Source organism: Macaca mulatta, chromosome 17, assembly GCF_049350105.2.
Source record: "Macaca mulatta isolate MMU2019108-1 chromosome 17, T2T-MMU8v2.0, whole genome shotgun sequence".
In the NCBI taxonomy this organism is placed as follows: Eukaryota; Metazoa; Chordata; class Mammalia; order Primates; family Cercopithecidae; genus Macaca; species Macaca mulatta.
Window position 1 is genome coordinate 3,779,923 of NC_133422.1, and position 27,138 is coordinate 3,807,060.

Consider the following 27,138-nt stretch of genomic DNA (forward strand, 5'->3'; position numbering starts at 1 on the left):
ATATTTATAAATAAGTAAATATACATCATTAGAAATACATAGTTAAATAATATTTATGGTAATATCCACAAATAAAAATATATATTCATAACAGGAACTCAAACCCAAAATAACACACAAACACACAGACACATGCACACACACAAAGACACAGATGCCCTTACATTTATATCAGGAACCCTTCAGTCCTTTTGCAAGCTTTTTAGTGAAGGGAACCAAATGTTTCACAGAGGTTTTTCTCTGCCTTTTACATGGGACCTTCAGTTGATTGCAAACACCTGGCCAATGACCATTACCCACAGCCAGCTTAAATGCCCTCAGCCACCAGATGATGTTTGATTACTTTTCTTCTCTTGGAAGGAAAAAACAAAAACAAATAAAAACCAATTAGTGTATCTAAAGACATTCAAAATGAGGACTGAAACTTAGTATGTTTTCACTGAGGGAAAAAGACAGAAAATTGCCTCCCATTTCATGGTATTCTTCTCAAATGCTGAATATGGCACAATCTACTTACCTAATTATATATGATTTATGACCACTTCCACTGAAGCTACAGAGAGGAAGCTTGTTTGTGAAGACAATATTCAGTTTTATGAAACTCAGCAGGTACCTCATAAGGCTGCTTTTTACTGCAAAAGGCATAATTACTTGTCTAGAAATGAGAGTGTGAGAGAACTGATGGGAAAAAAAATATTAAAGTGAAATACTTTAGAAACTTAGTGATTTACAGATGCTGTTAAGCACATTTATAAATGTGGCCAAGGTGAATAGACTGTGTGTAAACTTCAAACACAGACACTTAAAGAAGAAAGATGAGGACTCCAAATGCCTTTGCCAGTGACTCGTCTTTGAGATGTTGCCAACTAGGGGAGGTCAGCATCTCTGGGCTTCCCTTCTTGCCTGGGTAGCAAATCAAAGCCTCGCTTATTGAGCTGGCATTAATTGTACGGAAATAGCTCTGTAGACTGTCTTTGACCTCACACTTACTCAGCTGTTTTCTTCATGAAGTAAACACTTTTGTTTTAGGACTCACATCTATTTCCCATTACAATGTTCCCAAGAAACCCTCACATTGAAGAAAGGTTGGTTTGTGCAACTTAGTCATCATGGCCTCTATATTTCACATTTATTTCTCTTAGGCACAAACAATTCACTTGGTCTCACGTTTTTGTACTCCCTTCTGTTAGAAATCCTGTGCTCAGAAGGCTTGCTCAACACAATATAAAATGGGCACTTTAGCTACCGCGGAATATAAGTTTCATTTGCCTCTTAGCTCTTCCTGAAGCATACAATCAGGGGTAAAGTCACAGCATGGTGTAAACAACCAAGTAAGAGCAATAAAGAGAAAAACATCACGTTGTGATTTTGGTACAAATGGTAGAAAAAGAAACTGTGTTACATGTATCTGATTATAAAAATGAGAAATCCTTCATTGACTTCCAGCTTTAACTATAAAATTTCCTTGAAAATGAATTTGTACTCTTTTTATACTGTTCACTATCTTCCAAAACATTTTTATTGTATATATTTAAAGTGTACAACATGATGTTTTGATATACCTATACATAGTGAAATGTCAAGCAAATTAACATATCTATCCTCCCCAATACTTGCCTTTTTGTGTGTGTCATAAAAGTACCCAAAATCTACTGTCTTAGCAAATTTCCAGCATACAATACAATATTATTAATGATAGCCTTCATGGTATACGTTACGTCCCTGGACCTATTCATCCTTACAGCTGCAACCTTGTACTTTTTCCCATAAATAACAAAACTTTGGCTGAAAACTAATAACACCAAATTTTGAGAAATTAGCAGCAAAATTCCTCAAGTGAAGACAAAGGCTTTTTAAAAACATAGAATAAGTAGTAGTTAAATGCATTTGGGTAGATTTTAGAGCTCTCAGATTTCTAAGATATTTCAGTAAGTCACCTTGGAAAATTATTTTATATATTCGATAACTTGAGTCTAGAGAGGTTGGGGCTTTCACAGGAGAGGGCGGTGGAGTGAAAATTAAAACATAAAAATGTAAACCTCTAGAAACATTTCTTCTCCACAGAAAGACCTTTATCATCAACTGGTTATACGTTGTTTTAATTTCTTCAGAAAAACTCCTATACTATCCTTGTGTCAGTCTGTTCTAATGTTGCTATAAAGAAATATCTGAGGCTGGGTAATTTATAAAGAAAAGAGTTTTAATTGGCCCATCGTTCTGCAGGCTGTAGAGGAAGCATGGCGCCAGCATCTGCTTGGCTTCTGGGGAGGCCTCAGGGAGCTTCGACTCATGGCAGAAGCCTGAGCTTACACATCACATGGCGAGAGCTGAAGCAAGAGAGGGGATGGGAGGTGCACACAATTTTTTTTTTTTTTTTTTTGAGATGGAGTCTTGCTCTGTTGCCCAGGCTGGAGTACAGTGGCTTGATCTTGGCTCACTGCAACCTCCACCTCACAGGTTCAAGCAATTCTCCTGCCTCAGCCCCCTGAGTAGCTTGGATTATAGGTGTGCGCCACCACACCCAGCTAATTTTTTGTATTTTTAACAGAGACGGGATTTCATCATATAGGTCAGACTGGTCTTGAACTCCTGACCTTGTGATCCTCCCGCCTCAGCCTCCCAAAGTGCTGGGATTACAGGCGTGAGCCAACATGCCTGGCCCACACACTTTTAAATAACCACATCTTGCATGAACTCACTCATCACCAAGGGGATGGCACTAAACCATTCATGAGGGGTACACCCCCATGATCTCAACACCTCCCACCAGACCCCATCTCTATAACACTGGGGCCTGGTAGGAGGTGTTTCTCCCACCATTTCAACACGCGATTTGAAGGAGACATCCAAACTCTATCAGTCCATAAAATATATCCCCAGCTTCTGAATTCTTTTTATAGCTTTTTGTACAATAATTTTTTCTGCCTGTTCTATAACATTTATCCATTTATCCTTGCTAATTGTAACCCTCAAATTTATTTATAATAATAAGGAATAATTATATTTGATCTACTCTTTTAAGGTAGAATTACTACTTAAAGGTACAAATAAAGCACAGCAAAAAACAAATACGTTTAAATGGTAGCATCTCCTGTTTTGCATCTAAATTTTAAATTTGCGTTTACTAGTTAATTGTAGCATTTTGTAGCTAATGATGATCCTAACTGGAAAAAACATCACATTACAGTTGTGGTTTGACCATTTCCTACATGGTCCACGGTCATCTGGTTCAACCAGCCAGCTCTTCCATTCATTTAGCTAATATTTATTGAGCATTTTCAATTTGTGTCAAGGACACCAACCTATCTATCTGCACCTGTCTATCTACCTATCACTCCCACACACTCTTCATTCTGGAAGAGTTATGATTTGGTTAGAAAATGTTAAGCTTATATTTGAATTATAACATGAATATACAATGGGTCTTAACCCACCCGGGAAGGTATAAAACACAGAGAACAAGAGGGAAAACCAGGCAACACGTTAGCCAGTGACGTGAGTGAACATATAGCAGATACTTTACATGTTTTATTCAGATGCTGCAGCTGAAAAGATCATGAGTGCCTGGATGATGGAATTTTTTTTAAGTTAGAAAAATTGATCAAATGTAAAGAGATGAACTTTAGGAGAAATAAATACATGCATTTGGTTTCAAGAAAGTGCTGCATGAATAGAGGATGATAAAACTGTGGAATCAGAAATAGCAGCGGTGCTAGCTGGCAATGACTATGATAGCAGTGGCCTTCAAGAATCACCACAGGAAGCATTGACGTGGTATGATCTAATAGACAAGTACCAAGCCTATTGGGGCTGCATCAGAGAAAGAAAAGAAATATTTCAGCCATGACAAGACAAGTGACCAAATTTGTTTACAAATATATATGGACTACCCTGTGGAGAGACTTGAATAAAGAAAAGTGTGAGGCAATTTGCCTGCTCTAATGGTAGATGAGGAAAAAACATACAGGAGGGAGAATTGAGAGAATGTTTATTCAGGAAACAAGATATGAAATGGGGAGAATTGCTATGTGAAAAATTAGAACTAGACCAATGATAGTAGCAGAATAGAAGTAGATTCCTAGGGTTGCTGAGATTCTCTCGAAGCAAGAAGTTTCTGGGTTTTATCTTTGAGATACTTAAAAAAAAAATTGGGAGGAGGATAGCCCAGGCATCTGAAAACAATACCAATTTCCTTAGGTGACCTTGAGAGTTTGCATAAGCCTGAATTCTGGAATTTTATTATTACATGCTTACATTTCTTTTTACCCTAACATTATCAGCTCTTTGAGGGAAAAAGTAGGTCTCAAAATACGCATGCCAAGATTCTCAAGAGCATCAGCTACCATGTTTTGTGTACCTGCTCCTCATTTATTTTATCTACTCTTCATTAAAACCCTCAAAGTTGAGGTATTGATAAACCTCTTGGAGATGAAGAAAGGGGATGGAAAGGAGTTAAGCACTTGGCCAAAATCACAGGTCTTCCTAAAACCACAGTCATGCTTTTTTATCTTCGTTTTGCTTTCTGAGCTATGTAACCAGATTACGAAGTTGATAAAATAATTTAAATGTCATAACGTTGTAAAAGGAAGACAAAATTTTGTAAAAGTAGCAATGCAATTTCAATAGTTAATCTTAAATGCTAAACAATTGTTAAGTGAAGGTTTTACACAATTTATGTAATTCAACACCATTGTCTTCCCTGGATATTTAGTTAGTTTTTCTATTTAGCATGTTTGCTGTGTGCTTTTAGTTTATTACTCTAACTTACAAACTCTTATTTCAACATTTACTTATTTTCTTTCATATAGTATTGCATTGAAATTTCTTGGTTCTTAAGAAGAAACTCTTATTTGTATTCCTATGACAGGATTAAAGAGGTTTGCTAAACAGAGTTGGTGAAACTAAAAGAGACCAATAACGGGTCAATTGTGACTGCCATTTTTTCAGAGTTTTGAATTAAACTACTCTAAAATTTTGCATTATACCTTGAATAGATATTTTAGAAATGGAAGGCTTAAACTTTTATTTTCCCTCAGAAATGTTTGGGAATACTGACTTCATTCAAAATCCCCCTCTTTCCCCCACAGAATCTGGAGTAACGAATTCCTGTAGAGATGATAAATATCTGTTGCTTTCGGAGGACAATTTGCAGACCTTATCTTATTTCTTATTTCACCTCACTAAAGAAGTAGAGATATTCTTCTTAATCTACTTTTAGCTAATGAGGTAATTAAAGCTTAGGGAGTTGAAGAACTTGCCCAAGATCAATGGCTTTCAGGTGGTGGAGCTGTCGTCCTAATAAAGCTGACTACAAAACCCATATTCATAGCTCCTACAATAGAAAGGCAAGGGACATTGAATATCACAAATGTGTGTGGTGGTCTTAATACAAATTATGGAGCACAGATCAGTGATTGAGGAGTAGAAGACACACATCAACCCAAGACACAAGCTGGTAACTTACAGTATATACATAAGCAAGTGCACACACACATTCGCACACGCAAGTCTTGTCGTTGATGGGGTTGCTATACAAACGGACCCATACACTACACATTGTTCTGTAACGTGCCTATTTTTTGCTCAGGAATCAAAGACCTTTCAAAATCAGCCTATGTAAATCCTATCATTCCTTTGATCTCTGTAAAGTATATCACTGTATATTTTTCAGCATTTCCTCAATTAATGAAACTTTAAATTACATCCAATCAGTTACTCAATATTGCATTTAATTAATTTCCAATTGGTTTTGCAATTTTTTCTGTGTATTTATAGATCTTTTCAATCTTGCAAATATTTCTGTAAGATAAATTCTTACAAGAGGCATTCCTGAGGTATAGGTTTGCACATTTAAAATATTGATGGATACTGACCAATATAATTCTCTCTATGCAGAAGTGGATATAAGTATGTATTTTTACATCCTCTTGCCAATCATAATTTTTTCTAATATTCTATTCACAGAATATTTAGTTTTAATTTGCATTTTTTCATTAATGTGGTATAGTACATTCCATTTGTGAATTAAATGTACAAATCTTTTCTCATTTTGGGTTACTTGGTTTATTTTTTATTTTTAGGGGTTTTTTTTGTATATAATTTATGTAACCTGTTTTAAAGCCTTGTGTATATTTTTAAAATCTGTCTTTCATCTTTTTTAACATAAAACATCTTTTACTTGTTAGAAAACTTTATATTAGTTTGTGGTTCTATTTCCTATTTTTTCTCTTGGACATTGATTTGATGCCTAGAAAAGACGACTATCCTAAGATTATATGAAATTATTTACTTATATTTGATTTTTAAAATATGGTATTCAGTTCTTTATTAGAAATTCCTCTGTATGGGGAAAAATGGGGCTATAATTTGATTTTCTTCTAAATAGATATTCTACATTACCGACATGTGTTAGCAAAACATTTTTATAGTCTTAGCTCCGATTCCCCAGAAGCAGATTCTAAAATAAGGATTTCTATGCAAGTAATTTATTAACACGTTATGCCTAGTAGTAGGAAGTAGAAGAAGCAGGAAAAGGAGGGGACATAAGCCAAACAAGGTAAAGTTCAAGGCTCAGCCTGATCCCACGAGAAGCCTCAGAACATATATTTCACTGTGGAGTTTGGTGCATGTTGAGGCAAAGAAGCTGGGCTTTCATCCCCTTTCAGCAGTCAGCCATTGGAAATGGGTTACCTGGAAGGAAATGGAACTGCCAGACACTTCCGGCTCTTGGTGCAACAGAGGAAGCAACTCCAATAACCTAAAAGTAACCCTTAAAAGAAGTTTGCAAGTCCTTTCGAGAAGTTTGCAAGTTTGCGGCCGGGCATGGTGGCTCACGCCTGTAATCCCAGCACTTTAACAGGCCGAGGCGGGTGGATCAAGAGGCCAGGAGATCCAGACCATCCTGACTAACACGGTGAAACCCCGTTTGTACTAACAACATGCTAATTTGTAATGGCTTAAGAGCCTTGCAAGCATCAGGGAGGAGGCCCTCACCGTAATAGTAATTCTTCATCACTGTCTGACTCCCCCATAGGACCGCGAGCTGCAGGAGGGCAGGAGTAGTGTCTGTGTTGTTGACTGCCATCTCTCCCCCTCAAAAATTGTGCCAGGAAAATAAAACACATAGCAAAAACAGTGAGAGGTGAGAAGGTGAAGGAAAATGCATTTTAAAAATTAGGTAATTGTGTTTATAAAGAACAAAAGCTAAATGTTTCTGGAAACTTCTTTTGTCTCAGTCCATGTTCTGTTGCTTGTAACAGCTTATAACAGAATACCTGCAACTGGGTAATTTATAAAGAAAGAGAATTTATTTCCTACAGTTATGGAGGAAAATATACATTATATATATACAGGCACTCTCGCATGTGTGGCAGAGCTAGTTTGATCTAAACACCTCCCTGTCTGCTGCCACATACATACATATAGAGAGAATATAATATAAAGGGGAGTTTAAGTATTAATAATATAGTTTATATTATATATATTTTATATAATACATATACTATTAGATCTGTCCCTCTAGAGAACGCTGACTATTACACTATCCCTGTCCGTGCTCCACCAAAGTCATTCCCACGCCAAACCCTCGAGGCTTTTTTCATCTGCATATACATTTTTCTTTGTGTGATTATTTTGAATATTTTCCACTCTGATTTTGTGCTCTCTCATTATATGCGATTAATAATTATGCATATTGATTTTGTCCTGTACTTCATTCGGCGTCATTTATGTCATTGTCCTTTGTGCAAAATTCTCAAAGAGGGCCTAGAAGCTTAGGCATTTTGTCCTGAAATTTCTTCTTTGCCTCATGGGTTACTTCGAATTATGTGAAGCGGGTGGTCTTTTTTTTTTTTTTCTCATTTTGACCACTTACAATGATTAATGCATGCATTATTAGGGTTGGGTTTAAGCTATTATCTTGCTACATATTTTCTGCTTGCCCTATAGGGTCATTGTCCTTTTCCCCCTTTTTCTTTACCTTCTTAGGGATTTGAATAATATTAATAATTACATTTTATGTTACTAGTTATATTTCTTTGTTACAGATTCCACTTTTATATATATTACAAACCCCCAATATATTATTTTTAATAGCAATGATCGTTTAAAGAGATTCCAAATACAAAGGGAAAAGCCGTATTTACCTACATATTTATCATTTCTAGTACTCTTTTTTGCTTGTTTGTTTGCTTGTTTTTGAGAAAGAGTCTCACTCTGTGACCCAGGCTGTAGTGCAGTGGTGTGATCTCAGCTCACTGCAACCTCCACCTCCCAGGCTCAAGTAATTCTCCTGCCTCAGCCTCCCGAGTAGCTGGGACTACAGGCGCCACCACCACGCCCGGCTAATTTTTTGTATTTTTAGTAGAGACGGGGTTTCACCGTGTTAGCCAGGATGGTCTCGATCTCCTGACCTTGTGATCCGCCCGCCTCGGCCTCCCAGAGTGCTGGGATTACAGGCCTGAGCCACTGCGCCCGGCTGACTTGGTAGTTTTTTACTCAGAGCGTGTTCTTATTTTTATATATGTTCCTGTGTATGTACTTTTTTCCTGGATGTCGTAGGGTTTGTTCAGTTTTCTCCGTGTTTCTTGTGCTTTGTTGGGTATCTTGGATCTGTGGTGTTCTGGGTTTTCATCCTACTTGGAAAAACATGGCTTATGATTTCTTCACATTTTTTTTCTTTCACCTTGTATCCCTCCTCTTTTCTGGACTCCAGTTTTACTAAGCTGTTTGCTGTTGTCTTTGAGTTCACGCACACACTTCATGCTTTTCCAGGCGTTGTCTGCTTCTCACAGTGCATGGCTTCTATTATTATGCATAAAAGTTAATTAATCTTTGCTTCCACAGTGACCTGCCTTTAATTATATCAGCATTTTTTATTTGAGACATTATATTTTTCATCTCTAGAAGTTTGATCTCTGGCTTCATTATATAGTCCAGTTCTTTGATCATCATGTTAACATTTCTTCCACCTTCTTAAACACGAGTATGTTTATAGTAGTTGTTTTAACGTTGTTTTCTGACGGTGACATCACCTGAATTATTTATGTGTCTGCTTCTACTGGGTTAGTTTTTCTCCTGGCTGTAGGTCGTACTTTCCTGCTTCTTTGATTGCTTGGTAATTTTTAATTGGATGTTGGGCACTAGTTTTTTTGTTTTTTGTGTTTTTTTTACTGTGTTTGCTAAATTTTTCATATTCTTTTAAATATTGAACTCTTTTTCTGAGCCACGATTAAGTTACTTAGAATCATTTTTGTCTTTTAGGTATGCTATTAAGATTTGTTTGGTTAGAACCAGCAGCCTATAGTATGGGGCTACTTCTGTAGCCCCATTAAAGCAATACCGTTCTGAGATTCTATTCAGTGGCCCATGTGTTAGGAGGTCTGTGCTCTCCATTTCGTGTGAACCTGCATGAATGCATTTGTATGGTCACACTGTTACACACAGTGTAATTACACACAATGTATCACAGACTGTAATTCCACACACACTGTGAATTGCACACACTGTATCACACACATGGTGTAATTGTACACACTGCATTACAGTGTGATTACACACAATCACGCACTGTAATTGCACACGCTGCATCACACACGGTGTGATTACACACACACTGTACCACACACTGTGTCATTGCACACCCTGTATCTCACACACACAGCATAACTATACACACTGTACCACACTGCAATTGCACACACTGTATCACACAGTGTGACTGCACACATACTGTATCACAATTGCACACACTGTATAACACACATTGTGTAATTGCACATGCTGTATCACACACACGGTGTGAGCTGTGGGGATTGTTTGGCCGCTCCTTTCTGATGGCTCTTTCCAGACTCTCAGTAGATCCCACCCATCGATGCTCATCCAGTGCTAAATCAAAGACCAGAGGAGAGCACTCTACAAATCTCCAGACCTCTTTCCCTCTCCAGCATTTTGTCCTGCAAATTCCAGACACTGCGGCTCCTCTAGTTCTGAACTCAGTTTCCCCAAGTCAGGGAGCTCACTGGACTCTCTTTGGATCCCTCCTGTGCTGCAGACCAGAAACTCTCCAGGAAGCACACGGCACTTCTAAGCCTTGTCTTATTTGCCATCTCTTAGCAATGTTGGCCAACATCTGAAATCTATCGTTTTATGCATTTTGCCCAGTTTTCCACTTGTTCAAGGTAGAAGTTGAAATCTGGTCTCTGTTATTTCATTGCAGCTGGTAATTTTTTTTTTTTCCTAAATTGGTGAGATGTAAGTGGACACAAGTACAACCCATATGTATTTAGACAATAGGCAAAATTAAGCTATTAGAGTGACAAGTGCTTTCATACACTATTTAGGGTATGCGTATTGGTATGGTTCCTGAAACAGCATATATCCTGGAGAGCCATATAAAGAGTTACATTTCTATCCAACCAGTAAGGATGATTCCTGTTGCTTATAAAACAGTGGGGAAGGACTTCATGTCCAAAAAGAACTTGTGTTTAACATTTTTTGATATTTGTTTATAAATTTTGATATTAAAATTAAATAATCCAATGAAAATAATGTGTTAAAACTATGTAATGAGAAGGACCTATGTTTATAATAAATTGTTACAGGAAAACATGAACTTCCAAGATACCCTCTTCTTTTCCTCTTTCTTTCTGCATTTGGGAAATACAGTCTTAGTGACTTAGGTGACTGCAGCATTAATTTACAAATTTGAAAAAAAGATTTAATAATTCATGAAGGTTATCTGAAAGGGTAAGATACAATAAACAACAGATCCGCTTCTGAAAGAGCACATGATGCCACTGGACACACCTCTAAAGAATACATTTTATTGCATTAAGCACATTTATGGTGCTTTATTATCTCATTATATAAATATATAATCTTATCAAGGTTCATTTTCTATTTAAGAATAATCCACTTTTTATTAATAAATTGAATACCAATAGGAAACTAATAGCATGGGAAAATCTAATCAATGGGTAACTGAGGCCTAAAACAAAATTAGATTATTTTGCAAGATGTAATCCCAAAGGAAATTAGATTCTGTATCTTGTTTTTATAATTCTCATTTTAAGAAATTAAAAATGTTGTATTAAAATATTAGATACATCCTATGATCATTTTGGGTATCTTATTATATCCGTCAAAAATTCTACTTAAAAATGTATAATAATTCCTCACATGCTAATTTGTAATGTTTACGCTTGTATTTGAGTCTATTAACGAATTTTATATGACTCTATCAATCATTACAAAAGATATAATCACCAAACCCTAAAAGTAAGTCCCAAAGATAAAAACAAATCTAGAGAACTGTAAAACATATTAATTTTTGGGTCTAAAGAAAGTCACGCGATAGAATTACAATTCATTCAAAAAACTATTTTCATTTTTACTCTGTTTCCAAGGCTTTGTGAGAATTCCAAGAGGTATCAGACACAATCCTATTTCAAGTACTCAGTAGAAAAAGGGAGTTGGTTTAGAATCAAACAGACTTCGTTTTGAACTTAAATTCATTTTTTGCCTTATTGGCTTTTGACTTTTCAGTTTATTTTCCTGGATTTCCATTTTCTCATCTATAAAATAGGGATTCTGGCTTATCTCATTGCCTAGTACATCATAAGAGCTCAGTAAAGCTGCTAACTTACTGAAGAAAAATATATTTCTAATGTCAGTGCCATGGTGACAACAGCATCATAGTAAACAAAAAGGACTAAAAGCTCAGGTGGTTGTAGGGCTGGTGTAAATGTGCGGTCCATGCTCATCATCACTGCCATCTAGTGGCAATGTGACAAACCGCACTGTGTAAACCCTACTGGGCATATACTGTATGTAAATCATTTCCATTCTCTGCACGATGGTATTAAGAACACTTCCATTACAGAGCATAATTTGTTAGTTTATTTCAGAATTATTTCTCTAAAACAAGGTTAGGATCACAGAAAGGCCACTCATATCTCTTTTCAGTGTTCTATTAAATACAGTGAAATTACAACACTTTACACATAAGAAGGGATCAATGTTTTTTAAGTGACAATATTTCCAGTGTAGAAATTGCAATGGCAGGCCGGGCGCAGTGGCTCAAGCCTGTAATCCCAGCACTTTGGGAGGCCGAGGCGGGGGGATCACGAGGTCAGGAGATCGAGACCATCCTGGATAACACGGTGAAACCCTGTCTCTACTAAAAATACAAAAATTAGCCGGGCGTGGTGGCGGCACCTGTAGTCCCAGCTACTCGGGAGGCTGAGGCAGGAGAATGGCGGGAACCCGGGGGGCGGAGCTTGCAGTGAGCCGAGATCGCACCACTGCCCTCCAGCCTGGGCGTCAGAGCGAGACACTGTCTCAAAATAAATAAATAAATAAATAAATAAATAAATAAATAAATAAATAAAATAAAAATAAACTGCAATGAGAAATCCACAGTATAGAATTAAGTGTGAGGCTCAGGGTCCTGAAAAAGAAAACAAAGTTTTATATAAAGACATAGAAACTATCCACAAAATAGAAATTGATGAAGCGGACTTCCAAGAAGTAGTTTTTTAAGATGCCCAGTAGAAGAAAGGAAAATTTATTTCAAGCAGAGGTTATTTTCTGTTTTAAAAACTGATTAAAACCATCATATTTTTCTAATAGAAACAGATGCAGCTGAAGAGAAACACAAACAAAGAAAAAAGACACCACGACTACCACCACCTAGTCCCTAAACGGGCTGAAGACCAAGAATCGTGAGGCCAGGGGTCTGGACAAGATTTGGGGAAAAAAAGAAAGGAGACAACCAGTACCTTGGGAATCAAAGCCACAGGGGTCAGCAGAAACGCTGTACCTTCAAGGGCTTAAGAGCCTTGCAAGCATCAGGGAGGGGGGTTCCCTTTTCACAGCTCTCACTGTAATTATAATTCTTCATTACTGTCTGAATCTCCCATGGGACCGTGAGCTGCAGGAGGGCAGGAGCAGTGCCTGTGTTCTTGACTGCCATCTCTCCCCCCAAAAAATTGTGCCAGGGAAATAAAACACATAATAGAAAAAGTGAGAGAAGGTGAGAAGGTGAAGGAAAATGCATTTTAAAAATTAGGTAATTGTGTTTACAAAGAACTAAATGTTTCTGGAAACTTCTTTTGTCTCAGTCCGTGTTCTGTTGCTTATCACAGAATACCTGCAACTGGGTAATTTATAAAGAAAGAGAATTTATTTCCTACAGTTATGGAGTCTGAGAAGTCCAAGTCAGGCTACCTCTGGTGAGAGCCTTCTTCGTATGCAGAGTCCTGAGGTAGCAGTGGGCACCATCTGGCAAGGGGACCGTGCATGCTCACGTGCTCAGTACTCTCTTCCTCTTCTTATAAAGCCACCAGTCCCATTCCTGTGACAACCCACTAATCCATTAACCCACACATCTATGAATGGATTAATCCCTTCCTGAGGACTCTGCCCTCAGGACCCAATCACCTTTCAAACGCCCCCACCTCTCACTTCTGCCACGTGGAGGAATAAATTTCAAGATGAGTTTTGGAGGCTACAGATAAACAAACCCCAGTAGTTTGGTGATAAGGAGAATTTTAATAATATCGTATAATTTTATGATAAAATATGACTATTTAATTAATGGTGGGCTGCTTAACAAAGGTAAAAATTTCTCTCTAAATGTGATCATCATAGCAAACCGAGGTTTCGCTGACAAAGTAAGTTTCATCTCCTGAGTAACTTCATAAATCAATGGAAATTATCTTTTTTCTGTATCTAGTAGACATACTGACTATTCCTTTGAAGCCAAATAGTGCCAGGACTTTTTCCTGTGAAGTGGTGTGAGAAGTAAATCCTTTCTGTGTAACACTGGCTATGAAAATTATACTACAGTTTTTAGTTCATCCAATTAAAGAAATTCTCTTTAAGAGATTATTTTTACAAAATTTAATGGCATATTGATAGTACATTCCTTTAAACAGGTCAAAATTTAGTTATTTATTAAGCTGATAATAAGAGTTGTATAATCTTTTCCATATTTTATTAATTTAGGATCTCACTGAACATATTTGTTTTAAACACATTATGTTTTTGGGATGTGTTTAGACATACAAAAGGGATTTATTTTGTTGATTTTCCCTATTCTAATTTTTCCATAGTCTTCCATTAAGGGCTCCTCTTTGAGTGATTATTTTAAAATTTACCTTCCTCCTACATTATTTTCCAAATCAGTCTTTTTCCCTTTCTAAAATAGTACTTTTATTTAGTTAAAAAAAATAAATGTCATAGTGGGAATGTTATCAACACAGAATAGTAGTATATAACAGGTTTTGATTTTGTTTGCATGAATCCTGGTCAATATTGCCTCTAAAACTTCAAAAACTAACCAGTTAATAAACATTAGCCATTTTCACCTTAGCAATTTCACATGAATCCATGGAAAACATATGCTCCTGACATATTCATATATCCTCAAACGCTTTTGTGCTATATGTCTATTGACAATTCGTATGGTATCACATTTTGATTATGCAAAATGGCATACAGAGTAATTTATTCCTAGGTTAGAGATAGAAAAGTTACCTAATCCATAAGCCCCAGGGTACTGTTAGCAGTGTCTACTCACAATAATCACAATGAATTTGATGCCTGTGGCCTATTTTCACACTGCAGTATTCTGGGCCGGGAGCTCAGACAAGCTGTTCTGCTCTGAGCCACGCATAACAACTAGCAACAAACATTTGGGGCTTCCTATTGAACATCTGTTGCAAGAGCAGAGAGATATAATTACAACGCAGTGTCCCATTTCTTTGCTCCTAATCCACCAAGAATCATTTTAATAGCTTTTTTCTATCATTTATATGGTTTAAGTAAATTATGCGAGGAGATGTGGATTGTAGAATGGTTCTTTTGTTCCCAACCTGTTTTCCTTGGTTCGTTGTCAGGTGACCTGAGGTCCGATGCCTTTATTCCAGCTCATCAGTGTCCCCCTTTCCTCTCTCTCTTTTTTAGTATTTTGTTACTCTTCCACAGACCTTTTTTTCCTACCTATAAAAGTGACCTCATATTATTACTATTCTCAATATCTTCTAAAACATGAGGTCTTTTCTTTTCATACTTAGCACATTTACACAGGGCTTCCTTTATATAGACTGTGCAAAGCCACTGATTGGTTTTCTCTTTCCACTTCCTTCTTTTTTAAAAAAATTAATCTGGGGGAAGGAATATAAGCTTCCTCCCAGGGACAGTGTATGCAGGAGACGCTGCTACTCACTATCTTCACTTCAACAGCCTCACCAATACTCACACCAACATGCACGCACACACACATGCATAAACAGGAACACACACACAGCACACACACCACACACATGCACATACACATCACACACCACACACATGCACACGCACATGCACACACACCACACATGCACACACACACGCACACACACACAATCTGTCTTTAGTCCTCACTCATCATCTAAAATTGCTTTCAAAAATGTCACTCAGGGTGTCTTTATGTAAAGTGAAAAATATATATTTTGTACTTATTTAATCTATTTTTTTTTTCTGAAATGCTCTCTTCCCTCCGCTTCTAAAACACCACCTCCTCTTGAGTTTTCTCCTAGCCATTCTGGACACCTTTCTCTCTTAACAGTGATATTCCTCAGGATCTCTTCTTTTCTCATTCTATGCTGTTGAAATTCAACCAGAGATGAACTTGAGAATCACAGATGCCAGATGTCACTACATTCGAACTGAATGTGAACACAGAGGGGCGTGTCCTTGACACAGACATTTAAAGAAAGCCACCAATGCACATTTGTTTCTTTTTTGGTTGTTAGTTTGAGATAGAGTCTCACTCTGCCACCCAGGCTGGAGTGCAGTGGTGCGATCTGGGCTCCCTGCAAATTCCGCCTCCTGGGTTCAAGTGATTCTCATGCCTCAGCCTCCAGAGTAGCTGGGACTACAGGTGTGCACCACCACATCTGGCTACTTTTTGTATTTTTAGTAGATACGGGGTTTCACCATGTTGGCCAGGCTGGTCTCTAACTCCTGACCTCAGGTCATCTGCTCACCTCAGCCTCCCAAAGTACTGGGATTATAGGCATGAGCCACCACACCCAGCCCTCATGCACATTTAAGTTTTCATCTGGGAATATTTTCCTTCTCTGAAAAGAATATGCTTAATGTTTCTCTTAGTGCAGATGTGCTGATAATAATTTGTATCAATTTTTAAAATTTTTTCTCTTTCAAATGAATTTTTAAGCACATTGTTGTTGAAGTAAACATTGAATTCTATGTTGACATTATTTTATTTAAATCTATTATCCCATTGACTTCTGACTTCCATTTATCATGTTAAGAAGAGACATTTCACAACTTATTTCACATCCACTAGAATGACTATATTAAAAAAAAATAGGGAACAACAAGTGTTGCCAGAACCCTCATACACTGATGATGAGAATGTAAAATTGAACCACGACTTTGGAAAACATTTGAGCAGTTTCTCCAAAAGCTAAACATACAGTTATCATGGACCCAGCGATTTTACTTCTTCCGTATTTACCCAAGATACGTGAAAACATATGTTCACCCCCAAATTATAAACAAATATTCACAGCAGCATTATTCATAATAGCCAAAATGTAGAAATAATCCAAATGCCCATCAAATGATGAATGGATAAACAAGATAGAATATCATTCAGTCATACAAAGGATTCAGAACTTCATAGTTCTTTTTTTTTTTTTTTTTGAGGCGGGTCAGGAGATCGAGAACTTCATAGTTCTGATACAATGTAGATGAAACTTAAAACATTTTGCTAAGTGAAAGAAGCCAGAGAACACCACAGATTACATAATTCCACTTATGTGAAATTTCCAAAACAGGAAATGATACAGACAGAAAGTAGATGAGTGGTTACATAGGACTTGGGGACAGAAGGATTAGGGGTGACAGCTGAGGGATATGGGGTATAAATGTTTAGAAGTTGTGTTGATGATTGCAAAACTGTGTAAATATACTAAAAAAAATCATTAAGTTACACACTTTAAATAGATAAACTACATGGTATATAAACACATTTCAGTAAAGATGTTACCAAAAAAAGAAGCCAGGTAGATGTCTAAAACCTTGTTACTGTAAAAATGTATATTTTCTTGAGTTTAACATTTTATTTTTGTCTTTGTTTTTCTGGTTTTATTATGGTATGCCTAGATGTGATTTATGTCATATTTATTGTATTTATTGTATGTAGACCTTTTTAAGTCCATGATTGGTTGACTTCCTCCAGTTTTATAAAATTTTCAACCATAATAACTTCAAATATTGCTACCATCCAATTTTTATCTTTCACCTCTTCTGGTTACCTTTTGGACTTTCTCACTATATTCTAGATGTAATTACTGTCTTTGGTACTTCTCTCTGTGTCTCTCTCCCCATCCATCCCTTCTTCTCTATATTTATATGTAGAAAGATACATACATATATATTATATATATACACACAGAGATACTGGCATATTTAGACACATATATAGCCTATTCTTATCTATGTATTAATAAACAGCTGTTAAAACTGTAGACTGAGTTCTTAATTTCAGTTATTTTATGTTTCAGACTTAAAACTTGATCTTGATTATACTTTTTAGAGTTGACAATTCTCTGCTGAGACTCTCAGTCTTGTATTTCACATCTTTGAGCGCAATATTCACAGTTATATTGAAGTCTGTATTGGTTTATATTAAAACTTGAAGTTTTATGGCTCCTTTATTATGAGTGGGTTCTAATGTACACTGTCTTGTCACCTACACCGTTTGATGCAGTCCTATATCTGGTTAATGCTATTTTCCTCCAGAGAGGATTCCTGACTGGGGTCCTAGAGGTACAGGACCCCACCAGACTGGTCCTGGAAAGTGTGGATGCAGTCGTTGCGAGGACCGTGTTACCCGTTACTCTTGTTTGTAAGCTTCAGCTCTCAGCATCTCAACTCAAAAGCCTGGAGGTTTTACCAGGATCCTCTATCATTATATTAATGACCTCTGGCTTCCAATTTCAGTCGCTCACCCAGCCTTGGGAGTTTGTTGGAGACGCTACCCAGCCTTCCATCTGTACATTTCTATAATCCGCAGTCAGCAAACAACCCCCTAGAAACAGGGATCCCTTTTCTGAATTTCTGTGTCTCAAATTTTGGTAGGTAATTTTTCAATGTATTTTTAGCCATTCTGTGCTTTCAAAGAGGTTTTCCCCACCAGCTTTGCTACTTTTCTCAGCAGGGTAAGGGATTCTAAATTACCTAACGCACCATCACTGAAAGCAGCAGTCTGTCCTCCCAACTTCATTTCAGCTAAAGGGTAAGTTGTACCCTTTAAACAAATCTTTGACATTTTCAGGTGTTTATATAGTATAGTTCTGCGAGATAAGATTTTCTCCTTCCTTCTGTTGCCTAAGTGAATGGTAAAAAGGAAATTTCTTTCAAGTAATTGGAAAGCACTTAAAGTAGATTTTTAGCTATAAGTAATAAATGAAAGTACATACCTTAATGTGGCCTGAAGCCCCGTCCTTCCTGTGGCTGTCCACGCCTGTTTCTCACTGCACTATGCCACTCCTGCTTCATTTCACACGTGGGCACGCTGCATTACTGGACGCTGTTATGTTCTGATTCAAAGGAAAAAGGAAGTGACAAGGAGGCAGAAGTGGGAAAATTATCTGCCTCCAATGTATTATCCACATAAAAAGTGAACTGCAGGATTTTTTGTTGATTCAAATCCCAAGTCTCTAATGGGGGTTGGGGGGTGACACGATTTGGATTTGTGTTCCCACCCAAATCTCATGTCGAATTGTAAACCCCAGTGTTGGAGGAGGGGCCTGGTGGTGGGTGATTAGATCACGGGGGTGATTTCCCTCTTGCTGTTCTTGTGATAGTGACTGAATTCTCACGAGATCTGACTGTGGAAGAGTATGTAGTACCTCCCCCTTGCCCCTTTCCCTCCTGCTCCTGCCATGCAGGACGTATCTGCTTCCCCTTCACCCTCAGCCATGATTTTAAGCTTCCTGAGGCCTCCCAAACCATGCTTCCTGTACAGCCTGTGGAACCATGAGCCAACGAAACCTCTTTTCTTTAAAAGTTACCCAGTCTCAGGCAGTTCTTTACAGCAATGTGAGAATATAGACTAATACGGCGGGGGATACAGAGCGAGTAGAGAGAAGCTTCTCCTTACTCCTTACCTTGCTGTTTGTGTTGCTGTCTTTCTGCTCTATGACAAGCCAGCCAACTATCAGTCACTTCTGTTTGTTGTAAATGGGTCTAAATGAGTCCATGATTCTTCAAAGAGATTAGAAAGATATCAATTTATATTCCCAATGTTGTTGCAAATCTACATCTCTTGCCTGGTTTCTTGGTGTTTCTGTGGAAAAAGTAAATCTATCCAAGTCAACAAGCTAAAAGCATGACCTGAAAATCAGATCTTTATTAATTATAATTTTTTTCTTCACTCTAACAAAAACGAATGTAGAATAGCAAAGGTTGTTGCAACACAATTAGAATATATAATTGCACACTGGGAAAGCTAAAAGCAATTTGGTATTTTAAACAATGTTTGTGATTGTGCAAGCATGTCTCACGTCTACTATCATTAAATAGTCAAATACACACATCTGTGGCTATCTAAACTCTCTCAATCCAAACTCAGTAACTAAACAAATCTGGATAATGGGAAATACGTGTGTACCTAATCCATGTAGCCATTGTCTTTCTTTTCAGTTGTCCTGCATGTATCAAGTAACAACAGTTCAAAGAATGCCTGCTGAATAAGAGAACAGTTACATTATTTAATTAAACAGCTAACCAATCAAATCAATCTATTTATAGCATTTCCTGAATGTTGATGGCTTTGCAGAAGTTCATTCTAATTAGGTCATTTGGTTACCACTTATAGAGACTACCTAAAAGAAATGAGAAATGGTAAACAGATATGAGGCAAAGCTGAAGGCAGATACAGGTAAATATGTCCATATTTTTGGAAATTCTGGACACACATGGAAGAACTTACCTCATTTCAAAGATCAAAACAAACGCTCATATTAAAATTATGCTGTAGATCTCAAATAAATCAATAAACTACACAGCTCATTAATTTTTCTAAGGTTTTCTAGTACTAGACAAAACAGTGATACGCTACATCCAAATTCTTCATTTTCTTGATCTCTTTTTTTTTTTGAGATGGAGTCTCACTCTGACACCCAGGCTGGAGTGCAGTGCCACAATCTTGGCTCACTGCAACCTCTGTCTCCTAGGTTCAAGCAATTCTCCTGCCTCAGCCTCCCAAGTAACTGGGATCATAGGCGACCGCCACCATGCCTGGCTTATTTTTTGTGGAGACAGGGTTTCACCATGTTGGCCAGGCTGGTCTCGAAATTCTGACCTCAAGTGATCCATTCGCCTTGGCCTCCCAAAGTGCTGGGATTACAGGCCTGAGCCACCATGCCCAGGCTTCTTCATCTCTTGATATGAGCAAGAGCTGAAAATCCTGGACAGGAATACTTGACAGTAAAATGGACATTGATAAAAATCCATGAACTCTATATTTGCAAAACTGCAACATGCTTTCATTCAAATATTAGATATTATAAGTTGATCAAAACACTAAACTCAATGTCTTTTTAGCTGTTTTTTCTAACAAAATATTCTATTATCTAAACATATCATTTCTGACCAAAAATTCAGTGTGGATAGGACTAAATGTGTGAAGGTTTAGTGCTCCAAATACAAGCTCCAGGATAATTAAAATAGCAAAGAATCATTTGTTTTTAATTTATTATCCTATCGGGGATAATTGGTCTATTTCAAGAATAAAGTCATTTAATATTGCCAGGAGAAAAAGAAGTGGGTTGGATGCTGGAATGTACCTTCAGGCAAAGATTGCTATCATAGAGTTAACTATAGGACTGTGTTTAATTAAACTTTACTACTTTATTTGCTTTCTATCACATGAAGGGAAATAATTTGCATTAAATTGTTAGTCATTTAAAGATTATCTGTGTTGACCAAACACACATTGTGTATGTAAATGACACCTCCTCCATTCAGCCCTGCCTGGAGTTCTGCAAAGACCTAAAATTAGGCTCAAATTCGAGCAGTTCTGAAACTCTTTGGCTACTAAGGTAAGCTCTGGAAAAATTAAGGGTCAGTGAGGAACGAGACAGAAGTCAGAATTTGAAAACCAGATTAGAACCAGAGAAATATCTCAGTCAAAACATGAGCACAGAGGATGCAATACTCAGTCCAATTTAACCAGGTTCCAGATCACCAGGCTTTCATTCTCATTTAGTCAACCATGCCAATGCTCCGGCCCTAGAAGGACTAAAAGGCACTGCAATAGCTTGAATGTTTGTCCCCTCCAAATCTCATGTTGAAATTTAATCCCCAATGTTGGAGGTGGGACCTAATGGGGAGGATTTTGGTCATGGGGTGAATCCCTATTGAATAGATTATTACGGGGAGGGGGGTGAGTGAGTTCTTGCTCTATTCGTTCCAACAACAGCTGGTTATTAAAAAGAGCCTGGCATCTCCATCCTCTGTCTTGTTTCCTCTGACCAAGTGATCCCCACAGGCTGGCTCCCCTTCACCACATGCCATGAGTGGAAGCAGACTGCAGCCCTCCCCAGAAGCAGATGCTGGCGCCGTGCTTCTCATGCAGCCTGCAGAACTGTGAGCCAAATAACCCTCTTTTCTTTATAAATTACCCAACCTCAGGTATTCCTTTATGGCAACACAAATGGACTAAGACAGGCACTTAGCGGCTTCTGACAAAGACAAGATTCTAGTGCACGAGGAGAAACCAAGAGAAAATCAGTACTGAAAGGAGAAATCCAAATACATAAGAAAACACTTGCCCTACGAGATGACTTATTAACTATGGTGAAGACCAGAAAAGATGAGCCACAGATTGGAGAAAGATATCTGCAAGGCAAAACCAATACAGGAATATTATACAGGATACATATATGTTTTATTAACCTCATACAAATGGGGGCAAGGAAAAGACAAACTAGTCAATGTTATATCAGCCAATATACTTTCAGAGGATACAGTGGGCATCCACAGAACTTGAAAACTATACTGCCAACAAACAGATTTTTAAAATGTTCAAACTCTCTTATAATCAAATCAAAAAGATAATATTTTACAGTCATCTGATTGAAAGAAACAAGTTTGATAGTACCAAATGTAGATAAGAATGTGTGGGAATAGCAATTGTATTATTCTGGTGAGAATGCCAATTCGTACCTCTACTTTGGAAAATAATTTAGTAATAGCCATGAAATTAAAGATGAGAATATCCAACAATCCAACAATTGCAGGTCTAGAGATGACCACACATTCACATGGAGAACATACTGGGGTGTTCATTACAGAACTTGCTGTGAGGCAGGAAGAAAAGGGAGATTCTATAATTGTCCCTCAGTTGGGAACTGGGCAAGGGCACTGTGGCATTCATACAATGGAGACCAATGAAGTTGCTGAAACAAAAAGTCCAGAGAACAGCCTTTATTTATTTATTTTATTTTATTTTATTGAGATGGAGTCTCTCTGTGTCACCCAGGCTGGACTGCAGTGGCGCGATCTCAGCTCACCGCAACCTCCGCCTCCCGAGTTCAAGAGATTCTCTACCTCAGCCCTCCTAAGAAGCTGAGATTACAGGCACATGCCACCAAGCTCTGCTAATTCTCGTATTTTTAGTAGAAATGGGGTTTCACCATGTTGGCCAGGGTGGTCTCTATCTCTTGACCTCCTAATCCGCCTGCCTCGGCCTCCAAAAGGCTGGGTGTGAGCCACTGTGCCTGGCCAGATCATGGATTTTCAAAAGTGTGAAGAAAGTATACTAAGACTAGTCACAGATATTTAAAAAGCAATTTCTCTTTTGTGTACGTATGTAGACTACATAGTTTTTTAAATATATGGTAGTTTATGTTCATGTCTAGAGTTGTGTGAGCTGGTGACAAGCAACTCTGTGAATAACTGCCTACTAAGGAATGGAAAGAAAGTGATCCAATGGGGCTGGTTTGGGGGGCTAATGCCTGTAATCCCAGCACTTTGGGAGGCCAAGGCCGGTGGATCACTTGAGGTCAGGAGTTCGAGACCAGCCTGGCCAACATGACGAAACCCCATCTCTACTAAAAATACAAAAATTAGCTGGGTGTGGTGGTGTGTGCCTGTAAGATCAGCTACTTGGGAGGCTGAGGTAGAGCATCCCTTGAACTCAGGAAGTGGAGGTTGCAGTGAGCTGAGATTGCACCACTGCACTCCAGCCTGGGCGATAGAGTGAGACTCCATCTCAACAACAACAACAACAAAAAAAAAAAAAAAAAAAAAGGAAAAGAAAGGGATCTGATGGGAGTGTGGAGTTAAGTTGCATATGTAAATCTTTATTTTCTTAAATTGAAGCAAAATCATTAAAACATCTGTAAAAACTATGATAAATGTTAAACCAGATTTGTCAAATCTGGTTGATGTGACATATGTCTGATATATAATGTTATTTTCATTTGAAATATTTCATATTATACAGTTACAAATTTAAATTATTTAATAAAGAAAAATTACTGCAGTGCTTTATTTCCTCAATAAAAGCCTAAGAGGCAGAAGAGTTAATAATGGTTCATATAACTAAAGGAGGCATTGTATTTAAGGGAGAACTTCTTAAAAGTGAGATTTCCAAAACAGTCATTATTTACGTAGGACAAATGCTATTTTACTAGGTTTATCAAAGATTAGGCTGTCTACAAACTTATGTATCATTCTAATAAATATTTTAATACAGAATATTCTAAATTTTAATAGGAAAATAATACTTAAGTTCCTTCCATGTGCCATGCATAATCTTGTATAAAGTGTAATTTCATTTTTATAACATTTCTGTGCCTTACCTCTTGCTTCCCTCCAATTCAAAAATGAAGCAAGTAGTTACACCACCCTTCATTCATCTACAACGGGAGGGTTTGAATCCAGGCCTCTAGGAACCCAAAAGTCAAGCACCTTCCAAGGCAAAAGAGATTACCATGTTATAACACAAATAAAAACATCATAGAATTAGGAATTGGATAAATATAGAGGGTTGAATAGTGTTCCCCCAAAATTCCTCTCAACACTGAAGCTCAGAATGTGACCTTATTTGGAGATAGGATCTCCAAAGGTAATGCAGATGTGATCAGTTAAGATGAGGTCATACTGGATTAATTTGGGTCCTAAATCTAATGGCTGGTATCCTTTTAAGAAGAAGAGAAAACACAGGACACAGACACAAGGAAGCAGCAAACGTGAAGACAGAGGCTGGGGGTGCAGTGACACAGCTACAAGCCGTGGGGCCACCGGAGGCTGGGAAGGGGAAAGCAGGGACCCTTCCCCAGAGCCTCCAGAGGGAGCAGCTGACACCTGGAATTCGGACTTCCAGCCTCGAGAACAGTGAGAAGATATTTCTGTGGTTTGAAGCCATGCAATCTGTAGTACTCTGTTGTAGCAGCCCTAGGAAACTAATACAGGGATACAGTTGAGACCCCAAAGGTACTGAGGTCATATTTAATTTTCACAACATTTTGCTCAGTTCCATCTTGCTTTCCTTCAGCTTGGAGATGAAAAAACATAGTCCCTACCTTCGTGCATGTACAAGGGTGAGGATCTGAATCCGGTTCTCTAGGAATTCCAAATTCCTGCCGGTTCCAAGGCAAAATAGTTCACCGTATTATGACATTTGTGGAAATGCAAAATAACAAAGAATTAGATAAGCAATTTAAAATAGTCATCCTAATAATTCCTAATGAATAATAATGATGATAGCTGTTAGTGAAATCCATAAAAGAAATGTTTTATTTACATGACTTAGATCTGTTCTACAACAATCTTTATTTTCAAGACTTAAGCAATAAAAATTTACTAATTTCATATTTTCTGCCATCACCATAAAACAGAATCATTCTCATGTGATTAAATTTGTGGCATGTAACATATAAATCATGTCCTCATTCTATTAATAAGATGCTATTTGACTTGTAGAAGTTCGTGGATCATTTAAAATTGAATAAATGGTTTGCTTTCAGAACTATGAAGAGTACAAACTGGTATTTGGCAAACTGTTTATTTTTTTCAAAACACAGAAATCTGCTGTTTTAAGTTTTTGTTCGGATTTCAAAATTAACTTCTTATTGGATAGAACCAGTTTAATTATGTTCTGATTTTCTCTCTTCTCCTTTCAAGAGCCATAGTTTATTATGAATTCAGGAAAGCTTAAGTTTCTATTACCCCTTCAAATGAATTGGAACTAATTGGTCAATAGTCCTTGGCAATAATGAGTTGAAACTAGCATTACTTTCCTAGTGAATTATACAGATGCACTATCCCGACTGTGAAACTCCATTAGAGTTGGGATCAGACTGCACTGGCTTTCACCGATAATGTCTCAATGGCATTTAATTGAGAGGTAGAGAGAAGTCAAGGGCTGCCCTTATTAGAAAACCCTGATTGGCATCAAAAAGGCACAATAGTATATTTGTTAAGTACTTTGGAATTAGCTATACCTGGTACAAATACCAGTACTTTCCCTTATTTTCCGCACTGGTCAGGTCTATGCAAGCCTACTCCCAAAAGTCCAAGGAAGCTGAGAGTTTGAAGGAGGAGGCTGACAAATCTAGTCTCTTAGAAATAAACATTTAGTAAGGACTTACAAAAGGAGGCCATGCCTCTGTCTTGGACAGTCACGGGACAAGATGGTGGATCCCCGCACCGTTACCCTTCAGACCCAGGGCTATTGTACCACAGGGAAAGGGTGTACATACTTCACAAGGGAGGTTTAGGACAATTGAAGTACAGTCACATGAAGGGATTGCACCTTGGGAATTATGGTAAGTAAATTTAGGATTTACGGTAAGTCCCTGCTCATACACAAGAAACACAAGGAATAATAGATAAACTGGAAATCCTAGAGACCCTCCCAGAATGGGTTAATCAGAAGCCAACATGGCACATTAGCCTCCAAGATGAGTTGCTATGGTGTCTACACCTTACAAGCTGTAAGACCTGGGAAAAGGAGGCAACAGCCTCTCTAAGCCTAATTCCCCCTCTGTGTATTGAATTCATAAAAGTACCTACCAACGACTTACCAACGACAAGGAAGGCGGAGTGATCGGCCCAGAATGGAAGGCTAGTTAATTTTTATCACTGACATTGTTTAGAAATGCTGGTATATGCAATAATAACAAGTTATTAATAATAATAACTGTTGTTGTTTTTAATTTCTCCACGGCCATGTACTCACTTCTTTACTGTTCCCACCACTCCACTCCAGGCTGGCAACTAGGACTCACTTCCCAATGTTACTACAGGGATGAAATGGGCAGTCCTGGTGACACTGTCCTGGAGTCACTGCCAAGGGCAGAGGTAGGACATTGTATTTAACAAGATCCCTGGGAAAGGTGAAATCAGACAGGCAGGACTGTTTTCTCAGGAGCAGGAAACTGGTACCTAGGCAGCACTTCCCAGGGCCTGCTCATGGCCACAGGACATGACGACATGATGTGAGAGAAGCACTGACTTTGGAGCAAGTGAGGTGCGGTCAGCACATGGGTGGAAGCCTGTTTGTGTGACATCTCATAGTATCCGGAAGTTTACATTACATGCGCCACAAAACATTCAGGTCTTGTGGAATATTTTCATAGAAATCAATAAATGGATATAGTCTTCTGACTATGGACAAAGGGCAGGACCAAGAGGGCCGGGAGGGAAAGAGAGGAAAGGAAGCATAAGGAATTAGGCTAGATAATTGGTTTAAATGTTGCTAATACCAAGATACTCTCTGACAAGGAAGATTAAATAATGTAAACAGTAATAACTTAACATGAAGGCAGATTTAAAATCTAGATATCAACAAAGATAACATGAGTGGGGAGAAGAGCGGATGCTGTTGCGTTCATATTCCTTTTTCCCCACAGGGAATTTCTAGCCCAGCGCTGAGAGAGACAGGCAGAGAGAGAAATATATGTGCTTGCACATAAATAGCTGAAAATCACAAAGAAACTCCGGGAATAAAAACCAGAATGATCAGCTTTCAAATCACCAAGGAAAAGAAATGAGAAAGGAAATGTAGTACGTGAATAAATAGACATAAAAAACAAAGTACAGAACAAG

At 37.9% G+C, this 27,138-nt stretch overlaps 1 long non-coding RNA gene across 2 annotated transcripts in view; it reads right to left on the minus strand.

Moving 5' to 3' along the window:
• LOC100429371 (putative ankyrin repeat domain-containing protein 26-like protein) overlaps positions 1-18,864 on the minus strand; it is a 92,283-nt gene extending 73,419 nt beyond the window's left edge. For both annotated transcript variants that reach the window (XR_013407732.1, XR_013407730.1), the window contains exon 1: positions 18,498-18,864. This is a non-coding gene — a long non-coding RNA (putative ankyrin repeat domain-containing protein 26-like protein). The remainder of the gene's footprint in view (positions 1-18,497) is intronic.
• Positions 18,865-27,138: the final 8,274 nt, after the last annotated feature.